Raw genomic sequence first — 17,632 nt, forward strand, 5'->3', positions numbered from 1 at the left:
TAAAGTTTGAGAAAATCAAATCCATCAATACATAAAAGGGATACCACCTTATAACCAAGTGAAATTCATCCCAAGAATGCAAGATTTAACATTAAAAACCAATTGATGTAATCATCATGTTAATAAATGCAAAAAGAACAACCACAAGTTCATCTCAATAGATTCAGAAAGAGAATTTGACGTAAGTCAGCCTTCATTTATGATAAAAGCTCTCAGCAAAGTAGAAATAGAAACTTCCTCAACTGGATAAAGAGCAGCTACAAAAAGCCTACAGCAAACAGTATCCTTAAGTACTTTCACCCTAAGATCAGGAGCAAGGTGAATTTCTTTCTCTCACGGACTGGGAGAAAATGCTTGCAAAATATATGTCAGATAGAGGACCTGTATCTATAAAACTCAATAATTAAAAGACAGGCCAACTAAAAAACAGGACAGGGTTGGGTTCACACCTGTAATCCCAGCGCTTTAGCTGGGTCAGGAGGGAGGAGGCCAGGAATTTGAGACCAGCCTGGGAAACAAAGTGAGACTCTCTCTACAAAAAATTAAAAAATTAGTCGGGCATGGTTGTGCACGCCTGTAGTCCCAGCTACTCAGGAGTCTGAGGTGGGAGAATCACTTGATCCCAGGAGTTCAAGGCTGTAGTGAGCTATGATCACACCACTGCACTCCAGCCTGAGTGACAGAGTGAGACCTTGTCTCTCTTTAAAAAAAAAAAAAAAAAAAAATTTAACCGGGGTAAAAAAAAGGACAAAAAATTAGAATAAACACTTCACTAAAGAAAATATATAAATAGCAAATTAACACAGGAAAATATGTTTACCATCATTAGTTTTTCAGGAAATACATATATGAAAACCATGAAATACCATTCCACACTCATAGAATGGCTAAAATTTAAAAGACGATGCTGACTAGGATGATGACAAGGGAAGTGGAAGAACTAGAACCATCCATCATACATTGCTGGCAGAAATACAAAATGGTAGAGCCACATTGGAAAACAGTTTAAAAAATTTGTTTAAAGAATGCACATACCATATGACTCAGCAATCCCTTTCAGGTATTTATCCAAAAGCAATGAAAATAAACGTTTTCACAAATGTTTATAGCATTCATCCCAGGAATGCAAGATTTAACATTCAAAACCTTCATGTGAACCAAAAACTAGAAACAATCTAAATGCTCATCAACTGTTGACCAGATAAACAAACCTCTGTATGTTCAAATAACAGACCACTACTTAGAAATACGAAGGAACAGACCAATGATACACACAACGATATGGATGAATCTAAAAAATGTAAGCCAGACGAAAGAAACCAATTACAAAGGACCACACGCTGTGTGATTCCGTGTAAATAAAACTCTAGAAAAGTCAAAACTCTACTGACAAAAGGCAAATCAGTGATGGTCATGCGCAAGAGGTAGGAGGAGAGGAATGCCTATAAAGCAGCACAAGAGAACTTTTTGGGGCGATAAAGTTTGCTGCTGTAGACATTTGTGTAGACATTTTTGCGTGAACATGTTTTTGTCTTGGGTACACCCCCAGGGAAAGGAAATTACCAGATTGCAGGATAACTCTGTTTAACTTTCTGAGGAACTATGTCTCTATCATGATTGCAGCAGTGGTTACACACTGTATACATTTGTCAGAATTGTACACTTACAGTACAACTAAGTAACTTACTGAATTGTCTGCTTAAAATTGGTCCATTTTCTTGCATATAAATTATACCTCACAAAAGCCGATTTCTTAAAGCAAAAAATATGAAATCCAAGAAAAAGAAACAATTGTAATTAATCCTGAATTACACACTTTACTAAAGTACAGTGCTCAAATTAATAAGATGCAGCCAAATTTCTACTTACTTTGTGCTGTGTAGACCCTGCTAGTCTCCTGTGCTTATTCTACAAACTGTGGTGGAAATATGGCCACTAGAGAGGAAAGGCCTGGGTTTCCCTTCTGGAACCATCACCTACCACCAGACAGGCATGTGGCATGTTAGTTGCCTCCAAATCTCCTCTGCTTCAAGGGTCCTCCACCTCCACCTCCAACAAAGAGTACCTTCTCTGAGCATCTCTGATTGGAGCTTCTTCTTCAATCTGATTCTGTCTGTTTTTCCTTGCCGGGATTCCTCACAGTTTATGGTCCATGGGAAGATTCCTACTCTAGTCTCTGAATACATGTATGTGTATATGTATGTATGAACATGTTTGTGTGCATATACATGCACATGTATGTGTGTATTTCTATCATTTCTAATGACCTGGGACAGGTCTGTGTGTGCTTAGTCCACCTTCTTGTACCTCTCAGAGCCTAGTTTCAAATAATGACATAAAGCAGCTGCACAAATGGAAAGCAAATAAAAGGCTTATAATTAAAGCCAGTGTGTTATTTCGACTGACTTGGAAGTCAAACAGGAAATTTCTCATTAAGAATTTAACTATTTCACTAATAAATTTATCTAGTCTGCATATATCCTATTTGAGGTCTCTCACTCTTCCCAGAAAAGTCCTGAAGTGTATTCACCCAGAACGACAAAGTATATTAGTGCTGGATTTTTAGAATGATGTATAGATGATAGAGGTAGCTAAATAGATGATTGATTGATTGATAGACAGAGAATAAATAGATATAAATAAAAGGTTTTCTTTATGTTCTGTTTTTTAAAGGAACATTAACTATATCTAGATGTGTTTTTATTTAAAAGCAATGAAACTGCCATCCTGTACATAAGAAAACCCCTCCCCTGCAGTGACCTTCTAAAATTCTGCCTTAAAACACAAGTGGAAGTACATTCGATATCTCGTTCTCTCAGTCACAAAACACCAATTCAAAATCTCAAAAGATTTTCTTAGCTCCTCTCAGCAAACAGAAATGGGTTTTCTGCTTCTAGCTGTACAAAATTGCACCACAAGCACTCACTGGATGGTGTCTGCCCAGTCAGGCCTGCAGTTGCCCTGCCAGAGGTTTCCTCAGGACTGGAGAAAGTGCCAGAGAAAGAATTGTCAGGGAGCCAAAGTCAGAACACCTGAGACAAGAGTGAGTTGCATGGGCAGAGCTGAGTTATACTTGCACTGTGCTGGTGTCCAGGTACCAAAGTGACGTTAACTATTTTGAAAGTTAACAAATGAAACTTGCCATGCACGAAGGCATGCAAATATCCGATCTAAATGCCAACTCTATTTCACTAACAAAGGAAAAACCGGACTTGGCCAGAATTATGAAACCCTAAAAACAATTTGCAATCATTTCACCATTCTAGCAAATGTTGGACAGCACCCACAATCAGGAGACACAGCCAGAAGGTTGATAGCACACACCACTGCCCCACTGCGGTGGCTTATCCCGTCCAGCTGAAAGAAGAGGGCAGTTGTGATCAAGACATTTGCTCAGAGGATTTCCAATGCAATGGAGGCGAATGTGAATATGGAGTAATAGAGAGTGACATTCCTTATGTTGTGTCAGTTTCGAAATCCAGATCGACGGAGATATAGATGTCAGCTCGGAGGACAGGCAGGCTTCATTGCCCATGGACATCACACTGCCAGCACCTGTCCACTCAGCAGGTTGTGTGCCTTGAAGTGGAGGAGTACACATGATCTCCTCCTCAGCCTCCCCTCCCCGGGCTGCAGCGGCCGTAAAGGGGACACCTCCTCTCAGTCTGTGTCAGCACATGGAGATCAGTCAGGGGAGACCACTAATAATTATTTGATGCAGATGGTCACTTCATTAGCATACACACCAAGCAGCCAGTTACAGGGTGTTACCCTGCCTCCCCAGCCCTCTTCCTGAGCCGGCCTTCAGGCTATCAGGCAATATATTTTAAGCAAAAAAATAGCCCGCTCATACCACTCTGGAGTCCTCTTTTGTGAGACACGCAGCCCTTTCTTTTAGTAAATCCTAAAAGAATGACAAGTTTCTGGGTTCCTGGGACTTAACAGCCAGATGCAGAGACTCACCTATTCCTAAATGAGGTCATCAGAATGCCTGAAACTTGTAATGAGAGCTGGCAGGCTCCTCAGCTCCCCTTCCATGGGTTGAGCCTCTGCGCATTTGTGGCAGGTCCTGAATCAGAGAAATGGGCTCTCACAGTGACACTGAGCTAAGGCTTGGTAGGTCCACAGCCTCATTTTGACAACTCACCTCCCCCAGCACAAAGAAAGGACCTGGGGAGCAGGGAACGGCTAGAGATGCAGGGCTCCAAATTTTAAAGTGAAAAAGAAATGTAAGAGACACACAAGTCCAGTGGGTTTTCAAAATTTTTTAGTAGGAGATCTCATTTTGCAAATAACACCATGGAATGAATGCTAAAGTATAGAACAGGAAAAGCAAAACTGCTTTAAAGGAGAGTTTGGGGCTCCAGAACCCCATCTGCCTGCCTCTACCCCCATTCCCAGCTGCCACAGAATTATCTGACAAAACCTAGGTCTTCTCACAGAGCAATTTGGAAAGCAGTGATTAGTCAGATGCTCTTACTGGGGAGAAGAAAGAGAGCCCCAGAAAAAGGAAGTGACTTGTCCAAGGTCAAACCATGTGAGTCTTCTAAAGTGGCAAAAAATAAAAATAAAAATAATAAAAACCCCCATGAACCTATAATCTCATCTCCTTATTCCCCATGCCAGGCAGGTGTTCCATACTGACCCACTCAATTTGAAGTGTTATTTACAAAAGTGCAGTAACCTCCTTGGACAAAGAGTAATTTCTTTCACCTTCAGCCCCACATTTTCTCCCCATAAGAAATGATCACCATAGAGGGGTTACGCATATAAGATCATCCAACACAGCCCACAAAACTCCCCAAAAAGACACCTCATTCTCACCATCAGCCCAGCATAGAGCTCCTTGTCACCAGAAGGGCACGCCCAACCCATGCTATGCGACGTATTTTGTGGTGAATTGATAAGTGAGTCCCTTCTTCCCAGAGAAAATGAAATAGGGACTCAAGCATTTGAACGTGATCAATAAGGACAGACCATCTGTAAGAAACCAGGATCCCCCATTCCTTCTCATCCTCCCCTCAACAGGATGCTTCTGCCTGAGTTACATAAATAAATGTACTTTGCCTGAGCTCTGTATACACAACAGACAAAATTATTCCTGTTCATAAATGGGAATTTGCCCTGGCTCTTACTGATACATCTTTTGTGCATTTTAAGGTCTTTTAACAGAAACTTGTGCCATTCTTAAAAGCACCAGCTATCTGGAGAGCATATCTGAATCTCAGAGTACAAGGTTGATTTATATTTCTGAGGGATCACAACTAAGATATGCTGTAGCCACATTGATTTAATGGTTCCTATAAGGCTCCTTGCTTGGTGCAGTCTCCATGCATCTTTTCACTAGTCAACATTCGTGTCTTTTTAAAAACACAGTAAATCTCTTTGATTGGGACTTGAGGCTGGAATCATTCAATTTGTGTTAAACTAAACTGTCTTATCTCCTTGTGTGCCAGGCTGTCCCTGGCATGTCCAGAACGGCATCCCAGCATGGCCCGGGATGCCCGGGCATAAAAGCAGCAAACAGTATCATTCAGACAGGTCAGACAGGCTTTCTCTGGCCCTCCCACTACTCAGCTCCCAATGATGAGAGACAGGAAAATGTCACGTGATTACTACGCCATGAAATAGAAGAAGGCACTTCCTCCTCTATGGAGACAGACAGAAGCTTGAGCAAAGACCAATTAATTTCAAAGGGGAAGAGACAGCTGCACATATGTTCCCTATGAGTGATCTTAGGCAGAGTCTCCCAAATGCCAAGAAAAATATTTCTGTTGGGAGCTTCTTTAAGAATAGCATTTTTCCTGCAGTTTTAATGCTCTTTTTGATACATTCATCCCATCGCCTAACATTTATTGAACACCTACTACATGCAGGCATTTTCTTGCTCATGGATGCTTTCAAGCATCTCCTCATCATGAATTCATCCATTGAACAACTATTGAACAAGCTCTTTGATGTCAGGACCCTTGCCAGGTGCTGAGCACGCAGAGAGCAAGGACACCATTCCTTGCTTGGAGAGTCAAGGAGCGTAGCACTGAGTCAATTCCCACTTAGCACTGGGCCCCTGCTAAGAGCTCTATGACTGTTGTCTTGTTCACAACTCACAGCGATCCCAGGCACATTTTACAGATGAGAAAACAAAGGATTCAGAAATTTTAAGGCACTGTTCCAGGCCTTTCCAATTTCATTGTGGAAATTCTTTCCAGCTCACTATTGACTATCACCTCAGAGAGCAAAGAATGTGCTATAAGAGAGATACATAAAAAATAACATGATAGCACCATCCTTTCCAGCCAAAGATGACAGCAATTTCCATTTTTCTTTGTGCCCCTGCAGTTAAAAAGAGATAAATGATGTAAAAAAGAGTTTGGCAGTTCTTTAAAAAGTTAAACGTGGCTGGGCGCAGTGGCTCACACCTGTAATCCCAGCACTTTGGAGGCTGAGGCGGGCGAATCACCTGAGGTCAGAAGTTCAAGACCAACATGGCCAACATAGTGAAACCCCATTTCTACTAAACATACAAAAATTAGCCAGGCATGGTGGTGGGCGCCTGTAATCCCATCTACTCGGGAAGCTGAGGCAGGAGAATCACTTGAACCTGGGAGGCAGAGGTTGCAGTGAGCTGAGATCACGCCGCTGTACTCCAGCCTGAGCAACAGAGTGAGACTCTGTCTCAAAAAAAAAATAAAAGAAAAAAAAAAGTTAAATGTAATTACCACATGGCCCAGCAATCCCAATCCTAGGACTGTACCCAGAGAAATAAAAACCTTTATTAAACAAGAATGTGTACACAAATGTCCACAGCAGCATTATTCATAATACCCCAAAGCAGAATCAACACAGACGTAGATCAAATGATGAACAGACAAACCAAATGCGATATATCCATACAAAGGAATAGTATTCAGCCATAAAAAGAAATAGAGTGCTGATACATCCTACAACATGGCTGAACATGAGGGAAGCCAGACACAAAAAAGCATAGATTGTGTGATTCCATTTATATGAAAGTCCAGAACAGGCAAATCTGCAGACAGAAAGTAAATTAGCAGATGCCAGGGCAGGAAGGAGGAATGACAGCTAGTGGGTACAAGATTTCTTTTTGGGATGATGACAATGTTCTGGAATTAGATAGTGTTGATGATCAGACAGTCTCGTGAATAAACTAAAACTGCTGGATTGTATGTACACTTTAACGTGGTGACTTTTGCAGTATGGAAATTATATCTCAATTTAAAAAGTGAGATGAATGGGCTGTGGTGAATCAAGATGCTGGTAAGGATCCTGCATCCTGCCACCCTGAGAGTCACAGCCCAGGAAGAGCCTCAGAATGGAATATACTCAGCCATAAAAAAAAGAATAATGTGTACACATGGACATAGAGTGTGGAATAATAGATATTGGAGACACAGAAGAGTGCGAGTGGGGTAAACTGTGAGAAATTACTTAATGGGTCCAAGGTACACTATTGGGGTGATGGTTAAGCTCAAAGCTCAGACTTCACCGCTACCCAATATATCCATGTAACAAACATGCACTTGTGCCCTTTAATTTTTTTTTTTTTTTTTTTTTTTTGAGACAGGGTCTCGCTGTCGCCCAGGCTAGAGTGCAGTGGTGCAATCTTAGCTCACTGCAACCTCCACCTCCTGGATTCAAGCAATTCTCCTGCCTCAGCCTCCCCAGTAGCTGGGAATATAAGCATGCACCACCACCAAGCCTGGTTAAGTATTTTATTATTAGTAGAGACAGGGTTTCACCATATTGGCCAGGCTGGTAACTCCTGGCTTCAAGTGATTCACCTGCCTCGGCCTCCTGAAGTGCTGAGATTATAGGCGTGAGCCACCACGCCTGGCCTACCCTTTAAATTTATACAAACAAAGAAAAGAAGAAGAAGAAACACAGTCCTTAAAAAGAAAAAACAAAAGAGCTGGGCATGGTGGCTCGTACCTATAATCCCAGCGCTTTGTGAGGCAGAGGCAGGAGGCTCACTTGAGGCCAGCAGTTTGAGACCAGCCTGGGCAACATAGTGCAACCCCATCTCTGTAAAAAAAAAAAAAAAAAAAAAAAATTTAAAACCTAGACAGGTATGATGGCACGTGCCTGTAGTCCCAGCTATTCAGGACGCTTAGGCAGAAGGATCACTTGAGCCCAGTAGTTTGAGTCTGCAGTGAGCTGAGCTATGATCATGCAATCTCACCACAGCACCCCAACCTAGAAGACACAGCGAGACCCTGTCCCTGTCTCAAAAAAAAAAAAAAAAAAAAATTGCCTCCTTGAAGAGCACCTTTGACAGCTCCTGCTGCTTCTGCTGCTCACAGCAAGGATGTCACTCTGGGGGGACCCAGCATTGCTAATGCACAGGTGCAAGGAGGGCAGCCCTCAGCAGAGCCCAGAAGCAAGTGACAGCCAGCCCCAGGCTATCTGTCCTTGTCCTGAGCCGGCCCTGGGCAAAGTGTCAGGGACCCTCGGCACTCACTTGTGTTTTGACTTCAGACAAGTCTTAGTGCTCTTTCCAATGGGCTAACCCTTCAGATTCTTTGCCTCAAATTAACGAATGAGGGAAGTGTGTTCACCCACAGTAATTTTTTCTCCTCTCATAAAATAGCAGTTGCCTATTCAATCTTGGGCTTCAGCCCAGCAACTGGAGGCTGCAGTGAGCTATAATCGCACCACTACCCTTCAGCCTGGGTAACAGAGTGAGACTCTGTCGCAAAAAAATGAAAAATAAAACAATATAAATTAAAGTAAATTAAAAATCGAGCAGTCACTGAATGCAGATGTAAAGCCCATTACTACTCAGTCTACCCATTCTGAAGTGAGTCACTGCAAACTGGAAACCTCCTCCCAACGGGGCGCCCCACATTAGGGGCATCCTAGGAGACTGAGAAGCTTCCTACTCCCCTGGAAGGGCTGACTGGGTGCTTCAGTTCATTAAGTCATACATCTTCCGAGCTGGAAGGATCTTCCAAACCATTTCACTCAGGCCCTTCGTTTTATAAATGAGAAAGCTGAACCCTGGTCACTTAACTTCCTTATCCCCAAGTCACAAGCTAATAGAGGCACAACCCCATTCTCTGCTGCCTCCTGCCCAGGGCTCTTTCTAACCCAGCACACTGCTTCTGTAGAGTCAGCTCTTATTTGTAGAAATTCTACACTCAAGATGACCAATATACATTTCTCCTAACGCCTGCGTCGAGCCCAGTCCTCTCTGAACACACTGCAACCTAGATATGAAATTTCACTAATTAAGGTCTTTTTTTTGCAGGTTCACACAGAATGGGACCCTAGTGATATGAAAGTCAAGAAAAAGCGACGAGTATCATTAGGGGAAAATAAATGCTGGACCTCAAATGCTTATCTTAGCGGTCTTAACTCACGAAACCATTCCTCATCATTATAGCATCTGTTTGATGGGTGAAGGCTATTGTTACATGTTGTGACTATCAGAACTCTTGATTGGGAGTAAGAGAAAAACCAGCTCAAACTAGCTTATGAAAAAGGAACATAATTAGCACACAGAAGTAGACTTTAGGAAAGCTTGATCAGGGCTTCAAAAATGTCACCAAAGATTCAGTGTCCCTTTCTCTATCTCTTGACTCTGCTCTCCTCCAGATTGGCTCCACACGCATGTGGACTCACCCCATTCCAGAACGTACTCTTACTTTTAACTGGTGGAGAAGAGTAAGTGTCCACTTTCCCGAGAGCTCCAACAAAAGAGAAGTGAGGCCCCAGGTGCGGTGGCTCACACCTGTAATCCCAGCACTTTGGGAGGCCGAGGCGGGCGGATCACCTGAGGTCAGGTGTTTGAGATCAGCCTGGCTAAAATGGTGAACACGAAATACAAAATTAGCCAGGTGTGGTGCTGCATGCCTGTAATCCCAGCTACTTGGGAGGCTGAGGCAGGAGAATTGCTTGAACCTGGGAGGCAGAGTTTGCAGTGAGCCGGTATCGCGCTACTGCACTCCAGCCTGGGCGACAGAACAAGATTCCATCTCAAAAAACAAACAAACAAACAAACAAAAAGGCCAGGCACAGTGGCTCAAGCCTGTAATCCCAGTACTTTGGGAGGCTGAGGTGGGCGGATCACAAGGTCAGGAGTTCGAAACCATCCTGGACAACATGGTGAAAACCCCTCTCTACTAAAAATACAAAAAATTACCCGGGCGTGGTGGTGGGCGCCTGTAATCCCAGCTACTCAGGAGGCTGAGGCAGGAGAATTGCTTGAACACAGGAAGCAGAGGTTGCAGTAAGTTGAGATCACGCCACTGCACTCCAGCCTGGGCGACAGAGCAAGAATCTGTCTCAAAAAAAAAAAAAAATGAGTCTCAATACTTCAGATTGTCCCAACAGATATTTTTCTTCCTCCCATAGAACCATAGTCTGATTTTTATTCTTTCTATGATGCTGAGGACTAATTAATAAAGGGCCATTAAACATAGAAGAGAATTCTGCAACCATTGGGCCTACGCTTATTAATAAAGAGATCTCAACATCAGATTCTACTTTCTAAAGAGTGGCTTTCTCAGTCAGCTTGGACATCTAAAGAACTCAGTAAAGGGATGAGGAAAAATAAAGCTTATGAGAATACTCTACTAGATCAACACAATATTTTCTTTAGAGTAAGAGATGATTCTCTGGAGGTTTGCATTGCTAATTATAATACACAGTTTGAGACCTTAAATTGATCTAGCATATAAGCAAACGAAAGCCTCCTGCTATCTGGGGTGATTTATCAAAACCAGGAAGTGTGCCATGTCACCCCATCCCCCCAAAAAGGAAATTGCTGGAAAGCATGTTATCTTTATAGAGTCATTTGGCTCAGCAAATACTTTCCTGTCAGTCAGCGTCAGCCACAGGCAAAAGTGTGAAATTAAAAAGGTTGGATCTTCACTATGAGCAACATCCCTCACCCAAGCCTCTTTTTGGTTGTTTTGGTTTGGGTTGGGTTGGTTTTTTTGTAGAAACAGGTCTCACTAGGTTGCCCAGGCTGGTCTCGAATTCCCACCTCAGCCTCCCAAAGTGATAGGATTACAGGTGCCTAGCTCCCAGCCTCCTTTTGGAGCAAAATTTTTCTCATTTTCAGTGCCCTTGACCTTTCCCACACCCCCAGCAGCACCCTCATGTGCCCCCAGATGCCCAGAATCCCCCTCTTTGGATCCCTAGTCTTGCTTTTCCTGCAAATACTTCATCATCATTATCAACACACATTAGTTAAGTACCTATAAGGTGAAGGCATTTGTGGGGTGATTTGGACATTGTTACTTTGTTGGTTCCCTATATCAGTTTCTTTGTAAGACTGCCTCTTCCCTCTTCCCTGCAGCTCTGGCAGGGTTGTCAATAAAAAGAAAACACTGTCCTCAGCAAATGGTAGACCTGCAAGTCAGGCTGGCCTATCTGCATAGACAACTATGTGACCCAAGTAAGACCCATGAGAGCCCTTTCTAGGGATTGCTATGAAGAGTGAGAGTGACAAAGAGTATTTTCCTTCTGCTACACAACCATGTGCTGTAAGAACCACCTAAGCCAGACACTGATGGTGTTTATCTTTGGGCCTGAGAATAACGTCAACCCAGAAGAGAGGAGAAGCGAAAATGGGAGAGACATGGTTCTAATGGCATTTGCAGTCTTGGATTAAGCTGCATCTAAAATTTTATCCCTAGCTTTTTATTTACAAAGCCCTTAAATGTTCTCTTTAGTTAGGTTACCCAAGTCATTGTCTTGCATGCAACCAAACAATCTTGAGTGATCTAACAGAATATCAAGAAGTATAAGGTATCAACAGCTTACTATATAATCAGCTGAAGAGGGCCATGGCTACATGACCCAGATAAGAAATTTTAAAAACAATGCATCAACAACACAGGCTTCCCATCAAAGCTTATTGCATCCCAGAATTTTGTAACCAGCTGACTGATCTTCCTGTCTCCTGGTCCCTAATCTTCACTTTTTTTTTTTTTTTTTTAAACCAGGCCTTGGGTTGGTTGAGTCGCTATACCTGCTAACCAGAAGTTGGATTATTTTCCAATGACATGATTCTGTCACAGCATTGACCTGCAAGCCAGAACCTGATACCTAGTGTCCTGCTAGAGCCAGAATACCCCTTTATATGACCAAGGAGCAAGAGGTATAGTGATTCCCAGAGTGGTACTGGTACCTGCATCCATTCATTGCACAGACCTGCCTACCAGAATGAAGGAACAGCCACCCTACTAGCAAAATGGCTCTGCAGTGATTCAGGCCTTGACAAGTAACAGTGTGTGTGGCCTCTGGATCAAGGGGTTAAGGACTACCTGAACATTAAAACCAAAACCAAAGCCAGAAAGTCACTAATCCAAAGGAAAGAGGTAAAGGGAAGAATCCAGGTAAAAGCATCATGACAGAACCCAGGATATTTCAGGAACAGGCAGCAGTCGCTGCTCTCCACTCTCACCCAAGTTAGCCTCTCTCGTCCCTCAGATCACTAACTTGGTTCCTGAGCACTCTGGGAGCTGACTATAAAGTTGGTGAATAAGATGCGTACAAATGAAAGAATGTCTACAACAAAAATAAGGGTTTTTTGTTTTCTTTTTTTTTCTTTTTTACTTTTTTCATTTTTTAAATTTTTAAAAAATAGGGCCAAGAGTCTCACTATGTTGCCCTGGCTGGTCTCAAACTCCTGGGCTCAAGTGCTCCTCCAGCACTGGCCTCCCAAAGCACTGTGATTACAGGCATGAGCCACTGCACCTGTCTCTTTTTTTTTTTTTTTTTTTTTTTTTTTTTAGAGGCAGGGTCTCGCTATGTCAACCATGCTGGAGTGGCACAATCAGCTCATAGCAACCTTGAACTCCTGTCTTCAAGAGATCCTCCCAGCTCTGCTTCCCAAAGTGCTGGGATTACAGGCATGAGCCATCACACCAGCCCAAAGACAAGATTTGACTAATGAATGGTACAGGTAATGAACGTGAGGAAATCATATGGAGGAGAGCTTACTTCTTTCTAGGTAGCTCAAAAATACTGCAGAGAAAAGGTAAGGATTGAAGTGGACAGTTGAGGCAGAGTTGAATTTCAATGGCAGCAAGGGTGTATTTAAAGCAATAGAAGATAAATTCACAAAGGCCCCATAGTCAAGACAGCAAAGGGCCTGTTGAAAATACTTTACCCAGCCTCTTTTCCAATCAGACTAGGCTTTCTATCTCCTGTTCCTTGGGGTCTTATTTTCTCTCCTCTGATCTGATAAACTAATCCTTCTTGAAGTGCGAATGGATTGATGAGTAGCCCTTTCTGAGTAACATATTTGCATTTTAATAGAGACCTTCTGGACAGAGAGCCTTAAACCAAAGAAATGGCTGTGAATACTGGTCATTTCTGCTACTATGATAAATTGGTAGGAGAGAAATTTAGGACAGGAAAGTTTTCCCTCAAATAACTATTTTTTTGCATGTAGAGTTGGTACTCATCTCAGAGTTCAGAGTTTAATAAAACTCAATTTGCCTGGTAACCCGTATTTCTCATGGGAATGCTAGCATTCACATGCCAGCCATCCAAATCATAGCTACCTAAGAAAAGCTTACTTACCAATCACTGGTATGTTTCTAAATGTTCTGTAGGTCAATTGATAACTTCAAATGGACCAGAGCTTTCCCATAAGTGCCATGGACCTGTCATGCCTGCTAAACTGGATGGGAAAGTCCTTTAAATACAATAAATATTACAGGTTACTTTGGGTTTCTTGAGTCTAATGCTCTCAAGTTTGGGAAATCTTGTGAAGCAATGATTATGTAATAAAGATAAATCACAAAGGAAATTGTGTCAATTTTTTTTTTTTACAATAGCAACAAGTCTTTTTTTTACTTTAAGGTTGTTTTTATTAGTATTAGTAGTAGCATTGTTCTGGAAAGAATGTTCCATTCGGAAGCATAAAATGGGAAGTAACTGTGAATTTACCATTTTCTTACTCTAGCTCATATTTATTTCTTTCAAACACAAGTACTTGTCATCAAACCAAAGTTAAATATTATGATGTCACAGATGCTGAACTAATAAGTACATTAAGATACACAAAATACACGGGTACTATCAGAGTCCATGACAGAAAAAAACTCATTAATTAATCTTTGAGACGAGAGAAAAAGGTTGGTTGGAACCCTACCTCAGCTTCTCTCATGACATGAATATGTTCATTCATCTTTCTACACTTTAATATTCCCATTAGCAAAATGTAGGCCTTGTCAACCCCAAAGTATTGTCATCATAGCTTGTCAAATGGTTTCTTTTGAAGACTCAACTGAATGCCAAGTTTAAAATATTAATTATTTTGTATTATTTCACTCATTACAACTCAGCTTTAAAATATAAGGGAATATATTACACAAGGTTATTTTGGAAGTAATTCCATAAAAACTTCAAAACCAAAGGATATAATTAAGTATATAATTAACTTCTACCATATCCATATGATAGAAAAATTGGCCTTCTCCTGTGCCTTTACTGGAACATTGATTAAAGTCAAGTCCAAACTGACTGTTGTTGGCCACAATGGAGTACCTGATATTATATATCAAATACCCCTGGTTCTCAATACAGTCATACCTTCAAATAATTTTTTTTTTTTTAATTCCCAGAAGAACCACTGTAGGAGGCGTCTTACTTTCTCCAGAGTTTAACATATGTACAATTTCAGACCAAACACATTTCTTTTAAAAGCCCACATATCAAAACTGTGCACTGCATCTTAATGCTGTCTGTGCCCCAGTATGTAATTTGTTTGGGGTTTTTCTGTTGCTTTTTTGTTGTTGTTGCCTTACTTTGAATAAGTAAATTAACCAATGAATGCCTGAGGACACGCAGCACATGTTCAGGGCTTGTGACACAGGAGGGCATAAAAGCAAGGATGGTAATATCTGCTAATAGAACTTCCCATCCCAGGAGGGGGTTTTCATTTCTTTTGTTTGCACAATTTAAATAGGCAAAGCTACCCCTTTAAATGACACGAACCTTTTGTCCCTATGAGATTTCGGTTATCAGGCCACAGTCTGTCAGTTTGAAACCATTTCCTTCCCAATTAGCTTGCAGTTGGGTGGTGCGTCGTGCTGTTTTGCGGTTTCTCCACCTTCATTTGACCTTCAGCATCATCTGCAATGCTCTCTGTTTAGCACCAAAAATCACAATCAATGCAGAGAGGCACCTGGTGTGTTTGCTCAAGAATTTCGTGCTTGAAACCTTATAGCTTGAAAGGATTTGGGGACTGTGGTTTGTCTGTAGTTGAAGGTTTCCTCTGTGACCGGGATACTTTCTCTTCCTGAGACTGCAGGGAATAACAACCCCAGAAAATCTCCCGCACATTTAATGCTCCCGCGCATTAGTGGCAGTGCAAGGGAACACACCTTTATCAGGAGATTCTATCTCTTCCACGTTTATCTTGTTTTAACTGAGATTTGGGCTATTTCCCCTTAAGCCAATTCTCTCCAGCTATTCCCATCCCCTTCTTTCCTGCTTCACAATGATTGCCTACAGACAGAGTACTGCAGCCCACCTGAACATCATTTCTCATACTTTTCTTTCTCATCGCTGCAACTACCCAATTATAAAATACAACTGAATAGCATAGAATGACAATGTAAGTGGTGGGGAAAAAGTCAATGAGTCCAGTGCAAACATCCAGTCTGTCTGAAAGAATCCCAGAACAAATGTAAAATAAATACCAGCTTACCAAGTACCTCTGCAGTTTGAGACTGAATCCTACCGGAGTGAAACTGCAGCATCTGAAAACAGTAAATGGCATAATTAAGGAAACCCTTAAATCAAAATATAAAAGTGAGACCTGTTTCCATGAATATATCAGGTTATTATTAAGCCATTGGAGAAGGTGTAGGAAATATTAAAGAATTACTTATAATTTTTTAAAGCAGTATCTTCACCTCCAAGCTTTAAGAAATTTCTTAACTTCTAACAACATAGAAAGTTAGTTTTGAAATTTCAGAAAGAAAGTCCTAAATGCCATTTCTTCCAACCGCCCTGTTCTACAAGTGAGGAAACTGAGGCCCCAGAAATTCAAGGCATCCAATCAACACGAATGAAGAGACCCAGAAGCATAGCTGCACACGTAAGAGCAGAGGCCCGTCCTTCCAACCCCTACCTCATTTTTCCATCCCATTCTCTGGGAATCAGAAGCAGCTTGAGAAGTAGTAATGGCAGAAAAGAAAGGTCTAAGTCCTCAAAATTGTTTGTTCAGCATTTTATTTGGAGTCTGCCTCTTTTGACATTTAAATCATGAACGTTTTGCCAGGTGAAAACTCTGAAAAAGAAGAGAAATTGCAATCTGGCTTAAGAAGTTTGTCTGACAAAGAAGTAAAGCGAAGAACTGTCAAAGGGTTAAAGCTGACATCCAGACTGCACAAAGAAGCCCTAAGTGAGCTGATTGTAGTAGGAGCATTAGCCTGAAAATCAGTACTGCCCGGGAGCACTTCCATCTGTCAATCAGAAAACATTAGAGTGGGTACTTAAGAGAGTTAAGAGCAGATCCAATAGCCAAAATGATGAGCTTCCAAGTGAAATCTAAGGAATATCGACAGCAATTTGCTATAGAGAGGTATCTATCACTCTATCATAACTATTGCCATTGTCATCAACATCAATTTTCTACCTAGACACCTACCAGAATGGCTAAATTAAAAAGGACAGATAACTCTAAACACCGACAGGGGCATGGAGCAATACCATACATTGTTGGTGGGACTGGAAAGGCGGAGCCACTGTGCCAAGTTTTGATAGTTACTTATACAAATAAACATGTATCTACCCTTTGTCCCAACAACTCTACTTCTTGGCACTTACCCAGAGCAACAAAAACATATATTTACTATATGCAATAATATTCAGAACAGATTTATCCATGAAATCCAAAAACTAGAAAAAGTCCATCAACAAAAAAATGAATAAACAAACTATAGAATATTCATATAATGAAATATCAATCAGCAAGTAAAAGGAACAAACAACATTACCCACAGCAATATGGATAAATGTCAAAACGTTATGCTAAGTGGAAGAAGCCTCACACAAAAGAGTCGTTAGTGGAAAAGTCAGAACAGTGGTTGTCTCTGGAGGGGTGGGGCTGGAGAGAGGCAGAAATTGACTGGGAAAGGGTGTGAGGGAACCTTCTGGGGTGATAGTTACATTTTACATCTTGAGAGAAATTTGAGTTACACAGTATTCATCAAAACTCTGTAAATATTTACTCAAGACCAGTGTATTTCACTGCATATACATCCCACATCCAAAGAAAAAAAAAACTGTAAATATATATTAAACTTTAGTTATATATGTGCATTATGAAGTACTTAGGATTAAGTGTATTGATGTCTGCAATTTACTTTGAAACACATCAAAAATATAGACTCATAGATGGATAGATGAATAGACAAATTAGATAAATAGATGATTGATAATAGCTAGATAAAAATCGCTTTAGTATAATATTAATAGCAGACACTCCATTGTATATGTGTTCACTATATAATTCATTCAACTTTGTTATCCGTATGAAAAATGTTATAATAAACTGTGGAGGGCCAGGTGAGATGGCTCATGCCTGTAATTCTAACACTTTGGGAGGACAAGGTGGGAGGGTTGCTTGAGCCTAGGAGTTGAA

At 41.3% G+C, this 17,632-nt stretch overlaps 1 long non-coding RNA gene across 3 annotated transcripts in view; it reads right to left on the minus strand.

Moving 5' to 3' along the window:
* Nucleotides 1-17,386, minus strand: part of LOC139360046 (uncharacterized) — a 43,324-nt gene extending 25,938 nt beyond the window's left edge. Inside the window, exons 1-3 of one of the 3 annotated variants that reach the window (XR_011617009.1) lie at nucleotides 16,118-17,386; nucleotides 15,692-15,743; nucleotides 14,977-15,126 (exon numbers count right to left, since the gene is read on the minus strand). This is a non-coding gene — a long non-coding RNA (uncharacterized lncRNA). The remainder of the gene's footprint in view (nucleotides 1-14,976; nucleotides 15,127-15,691; nucleotides 15,744-16,117) is intronic. The other 2 variants (XR_011617007.1, XR_011617008.1) reach the window with 2 other exon arrangements.
* Between the last annotated feature and the right edge of the window lie 246 nt (nucleotides 17,387-17,632).

This window comes from Macaca nemestrina, chromosome 19 (assembly GCF_043159975.1).
Source record: "Macaca nemestrina isolate mMacNem1 chromosome 19, mMacNem.hap1, whole genome shotgun sequence".
NCBI classification, from domain to species: domain Eukaryota; kingdom Metazoa; phylum Chordata; class Mammalia; order Primates; family Cercopithecidae; genus Macaca; species Macaca nemestrina.